This window comes from Sphaeramia orbicularis, chromosome 1 (genome assembly GCF_902148855.1).
Source record: "Sphaeramia orbicularis chromosome 1, fSphaOr1.1, whole genome shotgun sequence".
NCBI classification, from domain to species: domain Eukaryota; kingdom Metazoa; phylum Chordata; class Actinopteri; order Kurtiformes; family Apogonidae; genus Sphaeramia; species Sphaeramia orbicularis.
In genome coordinates this window covers 15109392-15129428 of record NC_043957.1, presented here as the reverse complement: position 1 = coordinate 15129428, position 20037 = coordinate 15109392, and the positions used below count along the sequence as shown (strand labels likewise).

Below are 20037 nucleotides of genomic sequence, written 5' to 3'. Positions count from 1 at the left end.
TTCTCCGAGTACGCCATAATTGCTTGTCAGCAGCAGCGGTTGTAGTCTATACTTTATGTCCAAACTTCAAGCAGATTACCTAAAATGTTCAGTTGTTGGTTGAACGGGACAGAGCAGCACAGCCAACAACCTGGAGGGGGTGGGGTGTGAAGTGGCTCATGTGCATTTAAAGGGCCAGCACTCAAAACACCTTTCTGGTGTCATTATTCAGAAAAAGGGTTGAAGATGGGCCCGTGGAGTTGAATTATTGAAGAATTCAGACCAGAGCATAACATTTACAATTTATGTAGACCACAGGGAAATGCTTTAAAATGCATAATTCTATTTTTTTTTTTTTTTTTTAAAAAGCAAAATATCACTCCTTTAAAGGCTACATAATGTTGCTTGGTGCCAGGACACAGTTCAGTGTCTTTCTTGATGATTCAATCAACTTAGAATTGAAGGTGTTCGAGGTTATAAGAACAAGTTCTTTTTTTTTTTTTTTTTTTTTCTTTCCCTCACATTTTCATGTGTAAGGACAACCTCACGTTATATGCATGTTTTAACCAGAACAGAGGTAGATGGATGTTAGGAAATACATGGATGCAAAGTAGCATGTCTCCACAATCCACACAACACACACACTTATCGCATGTGGGATTTAAACACATCTGCATGCATCAAATATAACTAACGCAAATCAGATCATGGGTACACTGAAGTTTGTCTCCTGGAATGTGCATGGAGCTGGTACCAGGGTGAAGAGAACCAAGATTTTCAATCAACTGCAGGATTTAAAGGCAGATATTGTCTTACTACAGGAAACTCACTTATCACAGACATCTATAGACACACTTCATACAGCACAGTTTCAATTCGAGACAGAGAGGCGTGGCAACTCTCATCAACAGACGATTAAACTTTGACATTGACAGCATAATCACAGATCCAGAGGGCAGATTTATTATAGTTAAATTATCAAATCAAAATGTTAAGTTATGTATTGCAAACTTATATGGACCAAATGTTGACGACCCCTCCTTTTTTCACTCCTTTTTCACATCACTCTATGATCACTCAGATTGCACATTCATTATCGGAGGGGACTTCAACACAGTTCTGGACCCAGGAGTTGACAGGCTGAGTCCCACTGGAAATATCAGACATGACCAAGCCTCAGAAGTTGTTAAACAATACATGACGGATTTTGGTCTTTGCGATGCTTGGCGCTCTCACCATCCCCTTGTCAGGGAATACACCTTCTTCTCCTCAGTCCACCACTCTTATTCTAGATTAGATTACTTCCTTACTAGCAGCTCACTGATGAGTGATATATCTGAAACCAAAATTCATCCTATCACCGTCAGCGACCATGCACCAGTGTCACTCACTCTGGTTAATAAGAACATCAAGCCACCAACTCGTAACTGGAGATTTAATACATCATTACTTAAAGATCCTGAATTCAACAGCTACTTTAAAAGAGAATGGTCCGAATACATAGAAAACAACGAGTTACCAGGAACATCAGCATGTGTCCTCTGGGAGGTGGGAAAAGGCAGTAATGCGTGGGAAAATAATCTCCTTCTCCTCTCATAAGAAAAAGAAAGAGACTTCAAAAACATTGGAGCTAGAAGGTAAAATTAAATCATTAGAGGAGGCCTACTCTGCCACGCCAGATGAGCACACGCTAAACAGTATAAGGAAAGCTAAACTGGAACTGAATGAAATAATAAATAAGAAAACGCAATTCTTAGTGCAAAGGCTTCGCTTGGAGAACTTTGAACATAGCAACAAATCTGGGAAATTTTTGGCGAATCAACTAAAAACAAATAAAGAGAAAACAACTATTTACTCCGTTAAAGATCCAGCAGGAAACATTAGCCATGACCCCGACAAAATAAATAACACTTTCTGGGATTTCTATAAAGCATTATACACATCACAAATAGACCCATCAGATGATAATATTGATCAGTTTTTCAGCAACATCAATCTACCAAAATTACAACAGGATCAGAGAACATCTCTGGACTCACCTCTGTCTGTTGGTGAACTCCAAGAAGCTCTTCAACATATGCCCAATAATAAAGCCCCAGGTCCAGATGGTCTTCCAGCAGAATTCTACAAAGAATTCTGGACTATTCTGGCACCTACTTTCTACAAAATGATATTAGAAATAAAGGAGAAAAACGAAATACCCACAAATATGAACGTAGCTAACATTACTGTATTATTAAAACCAGGAAAAGACCCCACATTCCCATCCAGTTACCGCCCAATCTCACTAATCAATGTAGATCTAAAAATAATTAGTAAAGCTCTGGCCAGAAGAATAGAGAAAATAACTCCTTTAATAATTCATCCAGATCAAACAGGTTTTATTAAAGGTAGGCACTCTTCAACTAATATGTGCAGATTAATTAACCTCATAGATTATTCTAACATACACAATCTGGAAACCATAATTATTTCTCTAGATGCAGAAAAGGCATTCAACCGGGTGAACTGGAAATGTCTATTTACAACATTAAAAAAGTTTGGATTTGGACCATCTTTCATTGACTGGATTAGTATATTGTATAAGAACCCTCATGCATGCGTGAGGACCAATGATCAAACTTCTCCAAGCTTCAGTCTGCACAGAGGCACCAGACAGGGCTGCCCACTCTCCCCCTCACTTTTTGCCATCTTTATTGAACCTTTAGCAGCTGCCATTAGACAACAGGATGAAATAAAAGGAATCCGTACCAGGAATATAGATCACAAAATAAGTCTTTATGCTGATGATGTATTACTTTTTCTCCAGAACTCACAAGCATCTCTCTACCAGACAATCACACTTATAAATAACTATTCATCAATATCGGATTACTCCATTAACTGGACTAAGACCACAGCCCTGCCTATTAACTGTCACTTTCAAGGTGTGCCCAATATTACAATACATTCAGGAAATATTAGATATCTAGGTATAAATATTTCACCCAGGTTGTCAGAACTAATAAAACTGAACTATGTTCAACTCTTGAAAACAACAGAGGATGATCTTCTGGGGTGGAGGCAATTACCCATTTCACTCATGGGGAGAGTTGCCACCGTCAAAATGATGATTTTACCTAAAATTAACTATTTATCTTCCATGATACCCATCAAACCATCCTCTAGTTGGTTCAAGTCACTGGACTCACACATATCTAAATTCCTTTGGGAAAACAAACCATCACGTATAAGTCTAAATACATTACAGCAGACCAAAGACAGGGGCGGGTTAGACCTCCCCAACTTTGGCCAATATTTCCTAGCCAATAAGCTGCAGTATATCTCTAAATGGCTCAAACCTAGTTATCAAGATGAGCCATGGCTAGATATAGAGCAAGCAATGTGTGATGATCTAGCAATCTCTGACTTACCATTCATTAGTTCAACCATTAAGCATCATAAATGTTACAAAAGTGTGAACATCAGCTCCACTGTGACAGCCTGGTGGGAATTTCTTAAAATAAATAAATGTTCACCCATTCCATGTAAGCAGACACCCATCTGGAACAACCCTGACATCCTGCAAAATAAAAGAATTATAAACTTTACTCAGTGGAAGGACAAAGGAATAACACATTTAGAAAATATCATAGTGGATGGAAACTTTGTACCATTTGATACGCTCGCTTCACAACATGGGATTAGCAGCACCAAATTTTTTGAATATCACCAAATCAAATCTATTATAGGTAAGAAATATACCCCTAACCAGTTAAACTTGCAACTACCATTCAAGGTGGAAGAATTTTTGAACCTCCACACCCCAAAGCTACTATCCAAAATATATAGTCTTAATGCTAAAACAGATAACTTAATCTACCTACCGACTTCAAAATGGGAGACAGATTTATCCAGTGATTTTGATCAAAAGTCATGGTCACAAATATGTTCAAATACATTTAAAATGACTAAAAACCCGAATTTACAACTAATTCAGTTCAAAATTCTTCACAGAATTCATTATACAGGACAAAGGATGTTCAAGATGGGTCTCACACAGTCAAACATCTGCTCACAGTGCACAGATAACTCTGTTGATAACTACATACATGCCATGTGGCAATGTGCACCTGTCCAGAGGTTTTGGCTTCAGGTCTATGAGGACCTGTCAACATGGCTCAGATGCAATATTCCAGCCCACCCCACACTGTGTTTACTAGGTGACCTGGGCCACACCAACATGGATACTAACACCTCACACATGGTCCTCACTGCTTTATGCATCGCAAAGAAAACTATCCTTGTGAATTGGAAAACAAAAGCCAATCTGAGCATTAACCAGTTTAGGAACCTTCTATTAGATCACATCAGTAATGAGACAATATCTGCCTCTTCAAACAATCAATTGGACCAATCTCATTCTCTCTGGACCCCTGTGATTAGCTCTATCACATCACTCTGAGTGTTAGGAGGCCGGCAGGAGGAGCCGCGGGGCTACGGGTCACTAGTGGTCCCTTGGAGTGGGGGTCTGGACTGCCCTGCTCTGGGGGCGGTTTAGTGTTTGTCCGGGTTGGGGCGGGGGTGGACCCGGCGCCGGAGTTGCCCTGTGGTGGTGGGGTGGGGGGCTCCGGGTTGGGCCTGGGTCGGTGGCCGGCATCCCCTGGGTCGGGTGGCTAGGCTGGTCGGGGGTGGGCGGGGTGCGGTACCTGAGCCCTGGGGTCCAGGTGCTGCCCCTCCCAGGGTGGGGGGGAACCCGGCATGCGCTGGGGTGTCTGGGCTGGCCTGGACTTGCCGCTGCGGTGTCGGGCTGGTGCCTGGGAGTCCTGGGGTGGGGGAGTGTGTGTGGGTGTGTGTGTGCATGCGTGTGTGTGTGTGGGTGGGTGGGTGTGTGGGTGTGTGTGTGTGTGAGAGAGAGAGAGAGAGAGAGAGAATGTGTGTGAGTGTGTGTGTGTGTGTGTGTGTGCACGCGTTTGTGTGTAGGGGTGGGTGGGTCGGTGTGTGTTGGTGTGTGTGAACGAGTGCTCATGTGTGCATTAGAGTATGAATGAGGGATTGTGCGTGCAAGTCTGTGTGTGCGGGTGTGTGGGGGAGCTGATGGAGCAGGTGTGTGGGTGTGGATGTACATGTATGTTTGGTGAATGAGAGAGGATTGTGGTGTGGTGGCGGTGGGGGAGGGGGACTGCAGGTGTGCCTGGGGGGTTGTGGGGGGTGGGGGGCGTCGCTGGGGGTTCTCTCGGGGTGCGGTGGTGGGGTGCGGCCGTGGTGGCGATTGGGACCTGGGGCGGGCGTGCTGGTCGCTGGGTCTCATGCTGCGGGGTGGCACTGTGCCGGTGATCGCTGCATCCCTAGTGCATGTAAGACTGGGGAGGTGTGGAGTGTGGTGGGTCCCTGCGCCTGTTTGGGGGGCTTTGGGGTGGCTGGTCCCAGGTCTGTGCTCCCTCGACTGCATAGGATGATTGAGTGCGTGAGTGGCCTCTGGGGGGGGGGGGGGGGGGGGGTTGGCTTTCTGGCTGCGGTCGTTGGGTGCCCGGGGTCTCTGGGCTACCCCACTCCTTGGCGGCCCCTGCCTGGGGACGGGTAATGGGGAACGGGGGTGCCGAATGCCGGCTGGCTCGTCTTCTGGGAGGAAACTTCCTCCCAGTCATACCATCCCCAACCCCTCACCTCCCCACCCCCCTTACGCAAAGCACGTAGAGTCTTGGGGAGGGTGCACATCCCGAGGGGCTACGGCAGGGGGGGTCACTAAAACGGCCTCCCTCTGTGGTACCCTGGGGTGGCTAACTCTTCAATTTTAATTACACCCACCCACAACACAACACACAGAAACACTAACACCACACATTCACTTTTGGGGGTCGGGCTGCGTGGCGCCTGGTGGGCGGTGCCGTGCCGGTGGGTGAGGCTGCCTGTGTGGTGTCGCCCTCAGTGGTGCGCAGTTATGCTCCTCAATTTTAATTGCTTGCATACACACCTCACACTTCAAAACACTGATAGGTGGGGAGGCGAGGGGGAGGGGGGGTCTTCCCACACCCCTGTTTCTTGGACGCCGTCTGGGGCGGGGGGCCCCGGGGGAGGGGGGCTGGAACATTGGCTTGGGGCTCACCTGGCTGTATTGCTTGGGGGTTGCCGCCCTCTGATGAATGATGTGTGCGCATGGGAAGTGTGGTCGGGGGGGGGGCGGGGGGGGGTGGGGGCGCTGGGCTAGCCGCTCTCTTGCCCGCCGCAGGTTGCGTTGGGACCGGGAAAGATGTGTGTATGCGGGCATCGGGGGTGTGGCGGTTGCTGGCGGGGTGGTGGACCGCGGTGGGGTTCCTGGCGGCTGGTGTTGCCGCCCCGTGCTGCGGTTGATGCTGGGGCTGCGCTCGGGTGCCGCGCCTTGGGGGGACTCACAGCGGTGCTGCTCGCTGCTGGGGGGAGTGGCACTCCGGATACGCGTGTCTGGTGTGTGCAGGTGGGTGGGAGGGGCTGTTGATGGATGTGGGTACATGTGTGGGTATGTGTGTACATGTAGATGTGTACGTGTGGGCGTGCATGTGGGTAGGTGGGTGTATGGGCATTGGTGGAGGTGTTTGTGGGTGTGCGTGTGTGTGTGTGTGTGTGTGTGTGTGTGTGTGTGTGTGTGTGTGTGTGAATGGTCAAACATGTGGGATGGGTGGTGTGTATGTCTGGGAGTCAGTGGGTGTGTGTGTGCATATGCTTGTGTGGGTGAGTGGGGGACTGGGGTGTGTGTGGGGTTTGGGGGTTGGGCTTGGTGGGATGGGGAGGTGGGCCTCCGGGCCCCCAGGGCGCTTGGCTGTGGCATCGGGGTGCGCACTGGCCTGCAGCTTGTGGCGGTCTGGGCCGGCCTGGCCGCCCGGGGTGCTGGGTGGGACCCCTGCCCAGGGAGATGGGTGGCTCCTGGGCTCGGGGGCCGGCACCTTGCCTGCCCCTGGGTGGCCGGCCCCCGGCGGGGGGGTGGCGGCTGGCGTCCCTGGCCTCCTGGGGCCTGTGCTCGGCTGCTGTGGGGCCTCTGGTGGGGGGCCTCCCTTGACCATCTTCGGGGCGGGCACACTGTTGCCTCTCGGGGGGGGGCGGGCTGGATCCCCCCTCTCTGTGGTGTCTGCTGGATGGCCGGGCCTTGGGGCCCTCTTGGTCGGTCCCTGATCCTTGGAGGGAGTGCGGTTGTGGTTGCATGTCTGTCTTCTTCACCTCAGTCTGTTTGCCTGGTTCACTCTGTCACAGCAGATGAATGTGAACAACTGATGTTGTGTGGATTTGTTTCTGGTATGATTTGTTATAGGTATTATTTGTACGAATGTGGTATACGACATTTTGTTCATGCTTTCTTATATTCTTCATTTCATAGGTCTTATGTATCTCATTGTTGTGTTTTTTTTTTGTGTTTTTTTTGTAGTTTTGTTTGTTTTGTTTTGTTTTTTTTCTCTCTCTTCTGCCCAGTTTACTCAGTTCTGGTTGTAGTTATTGTCACCATTATAATTATCTCCATGGTTGTTGCTGTTTGTATTGTTGATACTTTCTTGTGAGGGTCTTCTCCACCTTCTTCTCTCTTGTTCTCTCCCCTTCTTCTACCCCCCCATCCCCACCCCCCATGTCAGGTCTGGCATCGAAATGTGGTTCAACAAAACTCATAATAAACACAGTAGAATATCAAAGGGCGCTTCATATACTTTATGAAGTTACCCTTGGCAAAGCAAATTTGTTCAGCACCAAAAGGAACCAGACTACCATTCTACTGTTAGAACGCTGGACAAGACAAGTAGGAAAAAAAAAAAAACAGTAGTGTGAGATACTCCCTGGTAAAATGTCCAAATAAAACAGGATACACAAGCAAAGGTGTTAGAAAAATGGGCAATGATGACTGGGAGTACAGTTGGTGTCGGCTGCTGCCTTATCAGTACAGACAGCTGCTTGTCAGCCAGCTGAGCCCAATTAGAAAAGAAAAAAAAAAAGGACAAGTTCATTTTGACTCATAGTCTTTATCTTGACTGCAAAGAAGTTCAGAAAGTCATCCTCTACAATCAGTTTACCATCTACCGTCTCATAGATCATGGGGTTTAGACGTGGATGATTTAATCCAAGAGTCTGCCATGACACCAGAGAGAGTATATCCAGTCATTACATGGTCAAACAAAACATTTATGCATCATGCATTATACTTTGTTTAAGTCAAAGAAAGAAGGAAAGAAGATAAAATATTAGACTTTGTAAGAGCCATTTGTAATGGGTATTTACATGTTGCTCATGGTTTCTGTTTGTGTACAATCATGTGCATCAGGCTGTTGTTCTTGAGACCTTGCATAACCCATGTGTAGGTTTACGTTAATGTCAACAGAGAAACAATAATAACACTTTTGATAGGATCTTTAATATTATTTTCCCAAAAGTGCTATGATATGATACAATAATACTACATTACCATGATATTAAGGGAAGTTTCTCTTTGGCTACATTTAATACATTGATTATAAAGACAAGAAAATCATTATCCTTATTTACATACATTCAACTGCTGTTGGTAAAAGCAATAAACATTTTAGTCACATATTGCACAGTTTCATGACTTTGTTTTACAACTAGTCAATTTGACCACATCAAGTTGTCAGACATCAGACATGTGCTCCACCTCTCTAAAGTCTTTTCTTTAGTCCTTTTCACACCTAATTGTCTGGTAGACTTGGTTTTATTGCGTACTTGGTTCATTTGGGGCTAAAACATTCATGTGGTCTGAGTTTCTTTCACTGCACTTTGTTAAAACGAACCAAACTTTTTGAATAACGGGTTTCCCTCCTCGCTTGTCGTGGTGCTGCATCAAGAATTAGTAAAGTAGAAGACAAACAATGAATAACGTATCTTCCTCATCTATTAGTTAATGCAGGACAACTTCACTTTCAACCACATGAAAACAAAATACGGAGCTGTGTTGTCATTGTTATTCTTCTAAAACATAAAACAACTGTAGAAGTTAATGTTTGAAGAAGCTGAGCTGGAAGCTGCTGTCAGATCTGAACTTAACAAAGTTAAACTCAACAAGTCCTGTAAGCTGTGTATGTCCTACAGAGGACAAAGAGACACTGAGGAAGCAGGAACCTGTTGTCTGAACCCAAACCCAGCAAACAGAGGTTCAGTGAATGTTGTGTTGAAGGTGTAGAGGTGGATCAGTTTGTCAGAACAGACTCTGTAGAAGGTCAGAGATCCAGCAGGACAGTCCACGTAGACCGCTACTCGACCGGAGGACGACAAGCACTGGGGGAGGAGGTTTTTTTTCGTCATTGTGGCGGACGATGTAACCCTCATTGGAGCAGAGCAAACTCCATGACTGACTGTTTGCTCCAAACACACAGTTGTTACTGACTCCTTTCCTTCTGATTCCTCTGTAGGCCAGGGTAATGTTCACCCATCCAGCCCACTTCACCTCCCAGTAACAGCGACCGGTCAGACTAGTTGAACACAGCAACTGATAAAACCAGTCAAATCTGTCCAGGTGATCAGGATATGGCTGAATCTCCCACTGATGTGTCAATGTTTTGTTGTTGTCTGACAGTTTGAGGCTTCTGAATGCTGTGTTAATGTCCATGGTGAGTTCACAGAAATCTGTCAGAGAGAAAACAATTCCGTTGCAGTTTAACATTTGGCACATCTGATGAGGTCTTAGAAATTAGGGGGAAAGACATGGAAAGACACAACTTGAGAGAAACCAGGCTAGGTTCAGGTAATTCAGCAATGATAGTCATCACAGGAGAAGGAAAAGGTCACAGGAATCCAAAGGGGGATGAGATGTTGGACCACGCTATGTCCAGAATCCAACAGAAGGGAGATGTAGAAAGTGTCTGAGGTGTAGCAGAGGTAGGGAGTGATAGGAGGTGAAGTAAAAATACAATTTTTGAAGGAAGGTGGGACAGTGATGTAGGTTGAGGAGAAAAAACATAAAATTGTCTGTCTTCAGTTAAGTTTTAATAAATACCACAATTATACACTTTATAATTAGTATAAAGTGACTAAGAGCTTTCCCGCTTACACTTCTTCAGACCAGGTTTCAACCACTGCTCTCCACAATGATCCACCCTAGAAAAAAACACAACATCAGTCCTGACGACAATTCAACCAGAAGTAGAGTTCTTCAGATGTTTAGACAAAGAACTAATGTGAAAGTCACATCTTCATATAAACATAATGTTATCAAATAATGCTATATCCTTGTATGTGAGCCTCTGTATGTTGTTCCGTCAAATGTAAATGTTTGATGAGTATCTAGACCAGATGAATTCTTACTGTCCATGACACTAACGCTTTCAAAAACAGTAACATGAAGTTATATTAAGTTTTAAAATGACTCCTTCTATTTTTGTGGGACTGCTGGACCCATATGATCCAAAACATTCATACTGTCACCAGACATTGTAGAGTTTGCCCATCCATACCTGAGAGTCTCCAGTTTCCAATGTGGATTCTGTAGCCCAGCGAATAACAGCTTCTGTCCTGGGTCTCCAGGATGGTTGTAGCTCAGATCTAGTTCTATAAGATGGGAGGGATTGGACTTCAGGGCTGAGGCCAAAGAAGTGCAGCCATCTAGTGTGATCAGACAACCTGACAGTCTGGGGACATGAAAAGTTTGTTTGGTAAAAGATTCTTGCATGAGTTTGTAACAGTTCATTTATTTTCTAAAGCGACCCCGCTACAATGCATTTTAAGGACACGGGTGGATTAACCATCAGCAGGGGAAAATAAGATAAAGACAAAATACGTTTGCGTTCAGCACTATATTGGCCTTTTATTTTCCACTGGTGAATTTCCCATACACACACCACACTCGAGTGCATCCACAATGTAGCCGCATGACGGTGGAGTGAGTGAACAGAGTCGAAAACAGAATTATAAATTATATTATCTTCCTCTCCGTGTCAAACCAAATTCCTGAACAACCATGCTGATTGGTTGGTACCCAAGTCAGCGCAAGGACATCCTCTTCAAGTGACATTTAGGATGACGAATGATCTTAAAGAATGGAGACTAGTCTAATTTAAAGCACACAGGACAATAAAACTTAGGCTAATTTTCTGCTGTTCATCATCAAGAGCCATCCTGACCTGTCGTGGTAACTGAGAGCACCCCAGATCTCATGTTTACACTCAGTCAACCCCTTTGCCTCTCAACATCTGTGTCCCATCATTCCTGTTTACCCAGAGGTGGAGGCATCCTAGGAACAAAAGACTGATTTACAAAATTTGTTTCTTTTGCAATGATCACTAGTTTCACAGGAATGTGTTAATGTTGATTTTACTCCACAGGGTACCTCTTTCATGTATATCTATGCCCAAGCCATTTGCCCGACCTGTGGGTTCATATACATGTGTCCTACTTGTGTCATGTTGAAAGTAAGAATATTACTGTTTATAGCATGTCTAAATAATGGTGCTTATGTAACCGAGAATAAGGGGAATACAAGCCCACGTAAATATTTTAAATTAATAAAGCTGCATGGAGTGGTCAAAGAAAGCCTGAGACGAGAAAAATGATCATAAATTTATTTATAAAGGTTTACATCATTAAACAAAACGACCTTTATTAAAAACTAAACCCTAAAAATGGTAAAAAAGAATAAAACCATAAAAAGAACACAATACAATGAAAGGTTCCAATAATGTAAAATGCTAGGGACTGGCTGGCCGCGGGTGCGCACGGCGAGAGGCAGAATTAAATGGGGGCAGAGTATTCACTACACGCTCCGTGCAACACACACACACACACAAAACAAGAAAACTACAAGGATAACAAAAGCATGCAAAAGTGAGTGAGGACGTGCAAAATACCACACACAGGGAGTGATGGGGCAGCAGTGAAGAACTCTAACACCGGACCCTCCACCGGCTTGGGCAACCGTGCTCAGACCAGAACCTGCAGCAAAAGGAACACAAGTTAAAATCCATACAAAGGAAAAAAAAAAGGTTCCACACACACACAAAAAAAAGGCACTGCTCGGTGAACAACCAACTACATAAATCACCGGAACATAATACATAAACGTAGCCCAAACAATCAAAACAAAAACCAACACGGAAACACTAGACCCAAATCATAGTAACGAGACCCAAATAAAAACAGCAATGGCCGGACTCCTAAGGAAAACAAAGCGACAGGTATGTGTGACCCACAGGCATCCGCCACAGCGACCCGGCTGGTGTCTATAAAAACAAGGATAAACAATGATAAAATAGCGAACCTAAGGACAAACAGAATACAGTTCAGCAACACCTACCCAGCTTAACGCAGCACCAGTCACATCAGCAGCAGGGGTAAAAACAGACAAAACGGCAGCTTACCTGTGCCCTGTCCGCCCGCATCTATATACTCCATCTAAATGATTGGAATGCGGAAGCTAGCGCAAACCGGGGCGGACCTGGTACAGGAGCTGCCGATGGACAATTTACCTCCTGCTACACTTAGCTTATTAAGGCTGAGTGAGGTTACAGGTGATGTATAAAGTTTAAGGATCTTATTTAAGGATCTTATTTAAGGTTGGGAGAAGTTTTCTTACAAGCCTGCATGAGGCCTCTCTCTCTCCCTCTCCTAAGGGGGGGAGAGAGAGATGATACTCTGAAATATGTAAATGACCGGCGAAAGGAAGTGGATTCACGCCCAAAACGGACAAAGGAAGGTACAGCCCAAAGAGATCAATAACTCATCAATATGCACGAGAAGGACGAGATGGGTTGGCCCCTGGCCAAACTATAAAGGAAGAAGACCCAACTTCTCTCGGAGCTTTTTGTGTGCTTTTGACACTTTGTGAGCTTTTTGTCTTTTTCCTGCCTTTTGTGCTCTTCCCGCCTTTTGCTCCTTGCTCATGCTTCGTGCTGTACTCTTTGGAGTCTGTGCTCTTTAACCTCGTGAGTCTCCTCTCACTTCGTTGGTCCTGCTCGTGCCTTCGTGCCCTCGTGCCTCCTCTGCTCGGGCCGTGCCAACATCAGCTGCTGCTTCGAACTGTCAGAGACGTCATCACCACGTCCTCCATCCGCCGTCCAGACTGCATCCAGCCGTTCCAGCTGTTCCTGTCCACATCGCTGCCGGGCCACTCCAGCCGTGTCGGATCCTCCCACAAAGCCAAGACCCGCATCCTTCAGAGACCGACAACCTGTAAGAAAACTTACTCCCGGCTTATCTGAGTTGGCGTGATTCCAATTTAAGTAGATTGACCTCACCTTAACCTCACTAACGTGATAATATCTTGAATATAACCATATACCAATTTAGTCCACTTTCCTCCTGTCCGTAATCTCCTGATCCCTTTTTATCATATTTGTCTATTGTCTTTGTGTTATTTGTATGTCTTAGTTAGTCAATAAATTCTTTATGTGTGTATAAATCCTCTGCCTCAGTTGTGCTTGTGTACTGTATATTTTCATTATCGGGTTCACTGTTCCGTCACAAAGTTCCACCACCTTTGCAAAGTTTCCAAATTATTGTTTGGGTTAATTTACGTTTAAGGTTTAATAGTCAGATGCAGGCATCTTCAACTATAAATCTGTAACTGAATTAATCTATAGACCAACGCTCTATTCTTATAATAATTTGGCTTACTATTGCTACAACAATTATCTCTGAAATGCCACAAATACACCACAAAGCAACCACATAAAGTTTCTCCAACACACCTCATTTAACACAAAACATTTAACATAAGGCATTCACCCACCCACCCACCCCAAAGTTCCCAAACGGTCCACGCATGCAAACAGTCAAGGCAAAGCAGTAGCAGTGTAGCCACAGGCTCTACTCATGGCGTCGCGTAATACCACCACAGATTGGGCCCGTGTTGGTTCCAGCAGCTCCACAGAAGTCAATAATCCATGTGGGAAGGGGGAAAAAGTTTAATCTAAAAGTGAGTTAAATCCACCAGTTAAGTTCCACAAGGTCTCTGGCCAGCTTCCAACTTGGCGAGTGATGTCCCACTCCTTCAAACGTCTGTGCACGTGCGTCATATCCACCCCTTTTTATATTGTCAGCGTGCATAACACGTTATTGAATATTTTACATAATACAACAAATAATAAATCACCCATGTGACCAAGTTGTGCACATAAAAGGTTTGGCCAATAAGTTATTTTGCCCCTGCCGGAGGTCTTAACATGACGCATATTCAAATGACATCATAAATATGGGAAATGGGTCTTTACAACTTATATTGTCATGGGGTGCTGTAGACAGCACTAGATGACCACAAAGCATGTAACTTTATTTGTTAGGAATTTGAAAAGTGAAACCACAAAAAACTGATGCAACCACAAAAGCATACAACATTCCCATACAATAGTTCATCCAACCATCAATCTATCTATCCATGTGCATCTTTTGATACAATGTTTTAAAATGTAACTGATCAGAATAACAGGTGTTCTTGAGAAATAAAATAGTAAATAAATGAATAATTGCTTGACAGTGGGTCATAAGAGCTCATATGTTCAGAGGTCTACATGTGGGTACAAATGGTGAGTTTTGTGTTCAATGAGAGTGATCTCCCACTCCATCCTGAAGGTAAGTCGGTTTAGAAATTATGGAGTGATGGTGATCTGTTGTCTTTCCTTTTCAGCCATCTGTTGATGACTACAAGATACAGCCAAAGCATTGGAAGACCTCTCCAACTCATTGAATAGAGCTGTTCTGATCACTTCTTGTCCACAGGTGAAGAAATCCATCATTTAGACATGAAAGATTCTACAAACATTTGTGAAACAATGGGTCAACTCTCAGGAGCTCAGTGAATTACAGCATGGTATCATGATAGGATGCCACCTGTGAAATAAGTCCATTCATGAAACTTCCATGCTACTACATATTCTAGTTAACTATTGGTGGTTTTATAACTAAGTGGAAGCAATTTGGAAGAACAGTAACTCAGGCAAGAAGTTCTGTGACATAATATCACAGTCATTAGCATGCTGAGGCCACAATGTGCAGAAGTCCACAACTTTCTGCAGTCAATATCTTCAGACATCCAAACTTCAATTGTCCTGTAGATCAGGTCCAGAGAAGTGCATAGAGAGCTTCATGGAATGGGTTTTCATGACCGAGCGGCTGCATCCAAGCCTTCCATCACCGAGGTCAATGCAGCGCATGGGTTGCAGTGACATAAAGCAGCTGCTACTGGACTCTAGAGCAATGACCAATCACACCTCTCTGTCTGCCAATCCCATGCACCAGTCTTGGTTTGGCGGTACCAGGAGAATGGTACTTGTCTGAGTGCACTGAGCCAAGTGTAAAGTTTGGTGGAGGGAGGGTTGTGTGGTGGATGCGTTTCAAGGGTTGGGCTTGGTCCCTAAGTTTCAGTGAAAGGAACTCTTAAGGCTTCAGCAGAACAAGACATTGTGGACAATTTCATGGTCCAACTTTGTGGACAAGTTTGGAGATGTCCCCTTCCTGTTCCCACATGACTGACAACAGTGACCAAAGCAATGCCCATAAAGACATGGATGAGTGAGTTTGTTGTGCAGGGCTGGACTGGCCTACACAGAGTCCTGATCTCAATGTGATAGAACAACTTTAGATTAATTAGAGTGGAAACTGTGATCCAGACCTTCATCCAACATAAGTACCTCAATTCACAAATGCACTACCAGAGGAGAGGTCCAAAAGTTCCATAAACACACTACTGTATCCTTCAGAGAAGAGTTGAAGCTGTTTTAGCTGCAAAGGGTGAAATAACTCCATATTAAACCCTACGGATTAATGGTATGTCATCAAAGTTGATATGTGTGTAAAGGAAGATGTCCCAATACTTTTGGCAATAAACTTTACTACTCAGGGAGTCTAGGTCCAGCCCAATAACTTCACTTATGACACAAAATCACTGACGACTGATTGAATAAAGTTGAAAATAAGACTGACTGATGGACCCGAAGTTTATGGAGTTTCCTCATGAAAAGAAGTGTTGTGGACAGTGACCTGCTGTGTAGCAGTGGTAGATGCATGGTGGAGATCTATGAGCAGCTGTTTAGTTTTCGATGGATTGAGGTTAAAGAAATTCCTCCTGCACCACTCAGAGAACTTGTCCATCTGTGACTGGAGATGCTCATCAGAGTTCATGATGTCCATAAAAACTGTAACTTCAGTGGAAATGGATTTATTCAAATCTAATCAGGCTTTATGTGCATACTGCAAATGTCTAAAGAAATAGGAAGAAAAATTAGGTAAAATCATAAGCGTATCTTATATAATAGTTCTTCTTCTTCTTCTTCATCATAGTTTACACCCATATTGTTAGAACCAGTGACACAAGATCTGGACCCAAATGCACAACCCACAGACAAAAATATAGTTAAAGAGTGTTTATTAAACACGGACAGGAAAAGCAGTTCACAAAAAGGTTTCTTGAATGAATCCTCGCAGGTATGTTTGTGTGGATTCGTCACGACGTCCGAATCCAAAAAAGGAAGCTCTCTGCCCGGGTCGGGAGCACACGAGGGGAACCCGACTAGGAGAAAGCAGAGAAGCGTCAGGGGACAGACCAGGTCATACACGGGGAGTCTAACAAACAGGCAACGGTACAAAAGGGGAAAGGCAAAAGCACTAACCATGAGTCCGGGCAAAAAGGTCGAACACCAGAGTGGCAGAATCAGGCAGAGGTACCGATAGGGGATCAGGCAGGCTCAGAACAACGAGGAACAATCCGGGTCAGGAACGAACAGACAGGCAGGCGAACAGGTACAGAGAAACGCTGGTAGGTAATCACAACACAAGGAAGGAATACGAACTGGCACAGGACAGGGGAAAACACAGGGCTTAAATACACAGAAGGGAGGGAAGACAATGAGACACAGGTGGAACAAATCAGGGCGGAGACAGGTAATCAACACAGGTGAAACAATCAGGGAGAGGAAGCAAAGACACCAGACATGACACAAGAGGAGGATTAACAAAATAAAACAGGAAATGACACACAAGACAGACAAAACATACAAGAGTCCAGGTACTGATATGACACATATGGATAAAGAGCAACCCGACTTTGCCATACAGTGAACTGGTTTACACTTATTCATGAAAGTATCTTTGAGTCACTCAGGAACCGTCATACTGACCCAATGACCTCCAGCAGACAGTTTGGATGACTCAGTCCAGCAGAAAGCAGCTTCACCTCTGAGTCCATAAGGTCATTGTTACTCAGATCCAGATGTTTTAGACCAGAAGACTGGGATCTGAGAACTGAAGACAGGCCTTCACAGCTTCTTTCTGAGAGGTTACAGCCATTCAATCTGAAACACAGAATGTTTTATTAAAAAAACAATGAACCCCTTTACAATTCAATGACATTTTGATTCACCTACAGAGCTTTCTTGGAGACTTTGACCACCGGCAGTAGCCTCTGCACAGCCTCTTCTGAAGCAGAGTACTTCTTTATGTCAAAAACATCCAGGCATTCTTCTGATGAGAGTAAGATGAAAGCCACAGCTGACTACTGAGCAGGAGACAGTCCAGCTGTGTTGAGATGTCCTGAATTCAGGTACAATTGGATCTGATCCACCAGCGATCGATCATTCAATTTATTAAGACAGTGGAAGAGGTTGATACTTCTCTCCAAAGACAGATTCTTATCAATCGTCTTCTTGATGTACTCAGCTGTTTTCTGATTGGTTTCTGAACTACTTCCTGTCTGTGTGAGGAAACCTCGTAGAAGATTCTGATTGGTCGGCTGTGAGAGGCCCAGGAGAAAGCAGAGGAACATGTCCAGGTGTCCATTTGGACTCTGTAAGGCTTCATCCACAGCAGTGTTGAGAAGGTGTGTTAGTTTAGGTTCTCTTCTGAGAAGTTTAGACCACAGTGTTTGTTGTGTCAGCAGATTGACTCCAGTGTTGATGAAGGTCTGATGTACATGAAGAGCAGCCAGAAACTCCAGGACACTCAGATGGACAAAGCAGAACATCTTGTCCATGTACAGTCCTCTTTCAGAGGTCTCTGTGGACATGCCTGAGTACACTGAAGCTGATCTCATATCAATGCCACACCCTGTCAGGTCTGATTCATAGAAGACCAGGTTTCCTTTCTGCAGCTGCTCAAAGGCCAGTTTTCCCAGAGACTCAATCATCTTCCTGGTCTCTGGACTCCAGTATGAATCTGTCTCAGATCTTCCATCATACTTGATGTTCTTGACTTTGGTCTGAACCACTAGGAAGTAGATGCACATCTCAGTCAGGGTCTTGGGCAGCTCTCCTCTCACTGTGGTCTTCAACACGTCCTCCAGAACTGTAGCAGTGATCCAGCAGAAGACTGGGATGTGGCACATGATGTGGACACTTCGCGATGTTTTGATGTGGGAGATGATTGTGTTGGACTGTTCCTCATCTCTGAATCTCTTCCTGAAGTACTCCTCCTTTTGAGGGTTGGTGAACCCTCTGTTGACCTCTGTCACCCTGTGAACACACTGAGCAGGGATCTGATTGGCTGCTGCATGTCGTGTGGTTATCCAGAGGCGAGCAGATGGAAGCAGGTTCCCCCTGATGAGGTTCATCAGCACATCCACTGAGGTGAACTCTGTAACATCAGTCAGGATCTGAGTGTTGTTGAAGTCCAGAGGAAGTCGACACTCATCCAGACCATCAAAGATGAACCCGACCTGGAAGTCTTCAAAGATCCACATTCCTGCTTCTTTGGTTTCAGTGAAGAAGTGATGAACAGGTTCCACCAAGCTGAACTTCTCTGTCAGTACATTCAGTTCTCTGAAGGTGAATGGAAATATGAAGTGTATGTCCTGGTTGACTTTGTCTTCAGCCTAGCCCAGACAGAACTTCTGTGTTAAGACTGTTTTCCCAATGCCGGCCACACCCTTTGTCAGCACTGTTCTGATTGGTTGATCTCTGTCAGGTGGTGTTTTAAAGATGTCTTCACATGTAATAGTTCTTTCTGGTCTGTGTGGTTTCCTGGATGCTGTTTCAATCTGTCTGCACTCCTGTTCATGGTTGACCTTTGTAGCTCCTCCCTCTGTGATGTAGAGCTCTGTGTAGATCTGGTTAAGGAGGGTTTTTGGGTTTTCTGGTTTGGTGATGCCCTCAAACACACACTGGAACTTGTTCTTCATGTTACATTTCAGAGTACGTTGGCACAGCGGCACACTGGTTTCTAAACATCCAAATGAAAATACATCCTTAAACAATACAATTAATGCACCTGATAATTTATTCCATGTAGCCATCATAATGTTCGACATAGTGTTAATTTGTCTGATTCATGCTAACTGTTCACTGGAGACAGACATCTTAGGACAGTAAGTACTAACAATGTTCTGGACCATCATATTTAGTTTTGAAGAATTGTGATTAGATCCATGAAGATCACCGTATACCCGTTGACTTGTCCTCACTATAAACCCAGCTTTCTATGTCCAACATCAAGTCTACACACTAAGGTTAGGTTACATCCTCATCAGCCAGAACTGCCTAGCATCTTCTTTACAGTTATACAGGTTTTGGTGAAGAACCTGGACAAATTGAGGAGCTGGACACACAGGCAAAGAAGAATTATGGATTGTAGTTCTATGGAAACATGCCTCAAGAATAATCCATCCAATCTAAACGACTTGAAGCAAAGGAAGAGCTGCAGAATCAATAGGTAAAAACACATATAAAATCTGGCTCACATCGGCCCAAACGTGGCCAACACTGCACCATGTCTTCACTCACAGCTGTGTACCTGAATACAGTTCAACCATCATAATCAGGTTTGCAGACCAGACAACACCATGGTGGCAGACCTATTCTTGGTCCAGAAATTGAGGTTTTCCTGGAAAGCCCTCCAGAATGTCCTGGCTTTGGGACCTCCTCTTAGCTGGACATGAGACCATGGAGACTAACCAGATGAACCATCTCAATTGCCTCCTGTTGATGTGGAGGCTTTGAGGGAGAACCTAAAGGCTCATTTAGGCTCGCTTCATGTAAGTAAATAGGTACTGTTTCTGTATTCTCCATCTGGGTACACATCTGCAAGCTCCTGGAGAACAGACAAAAACACACGTAATGTACGCAGAGGACAGACAGAACGCTCGGTTCATATCTGTCTGCATCTTTAAAGGTGCAGGAGACTTTTGTGACCAAT

At 44.6% G+C, this 20037-nt stretch overlaps 1 pseudogene; it reads right to left on the bottom strand.

Moving 5' to 3' along the window:
• Positions 1–8092: 8092 nt before the first annotated feature.
• Positions 8093–20018, bottom strand: LOC115434744 (NACHT, LRR and PYD domains-containing protein 14-like; annotated as a pseudogene).
• Between the last annotated feature and the right edge of the window lie 19 nt (positions 20019–20037).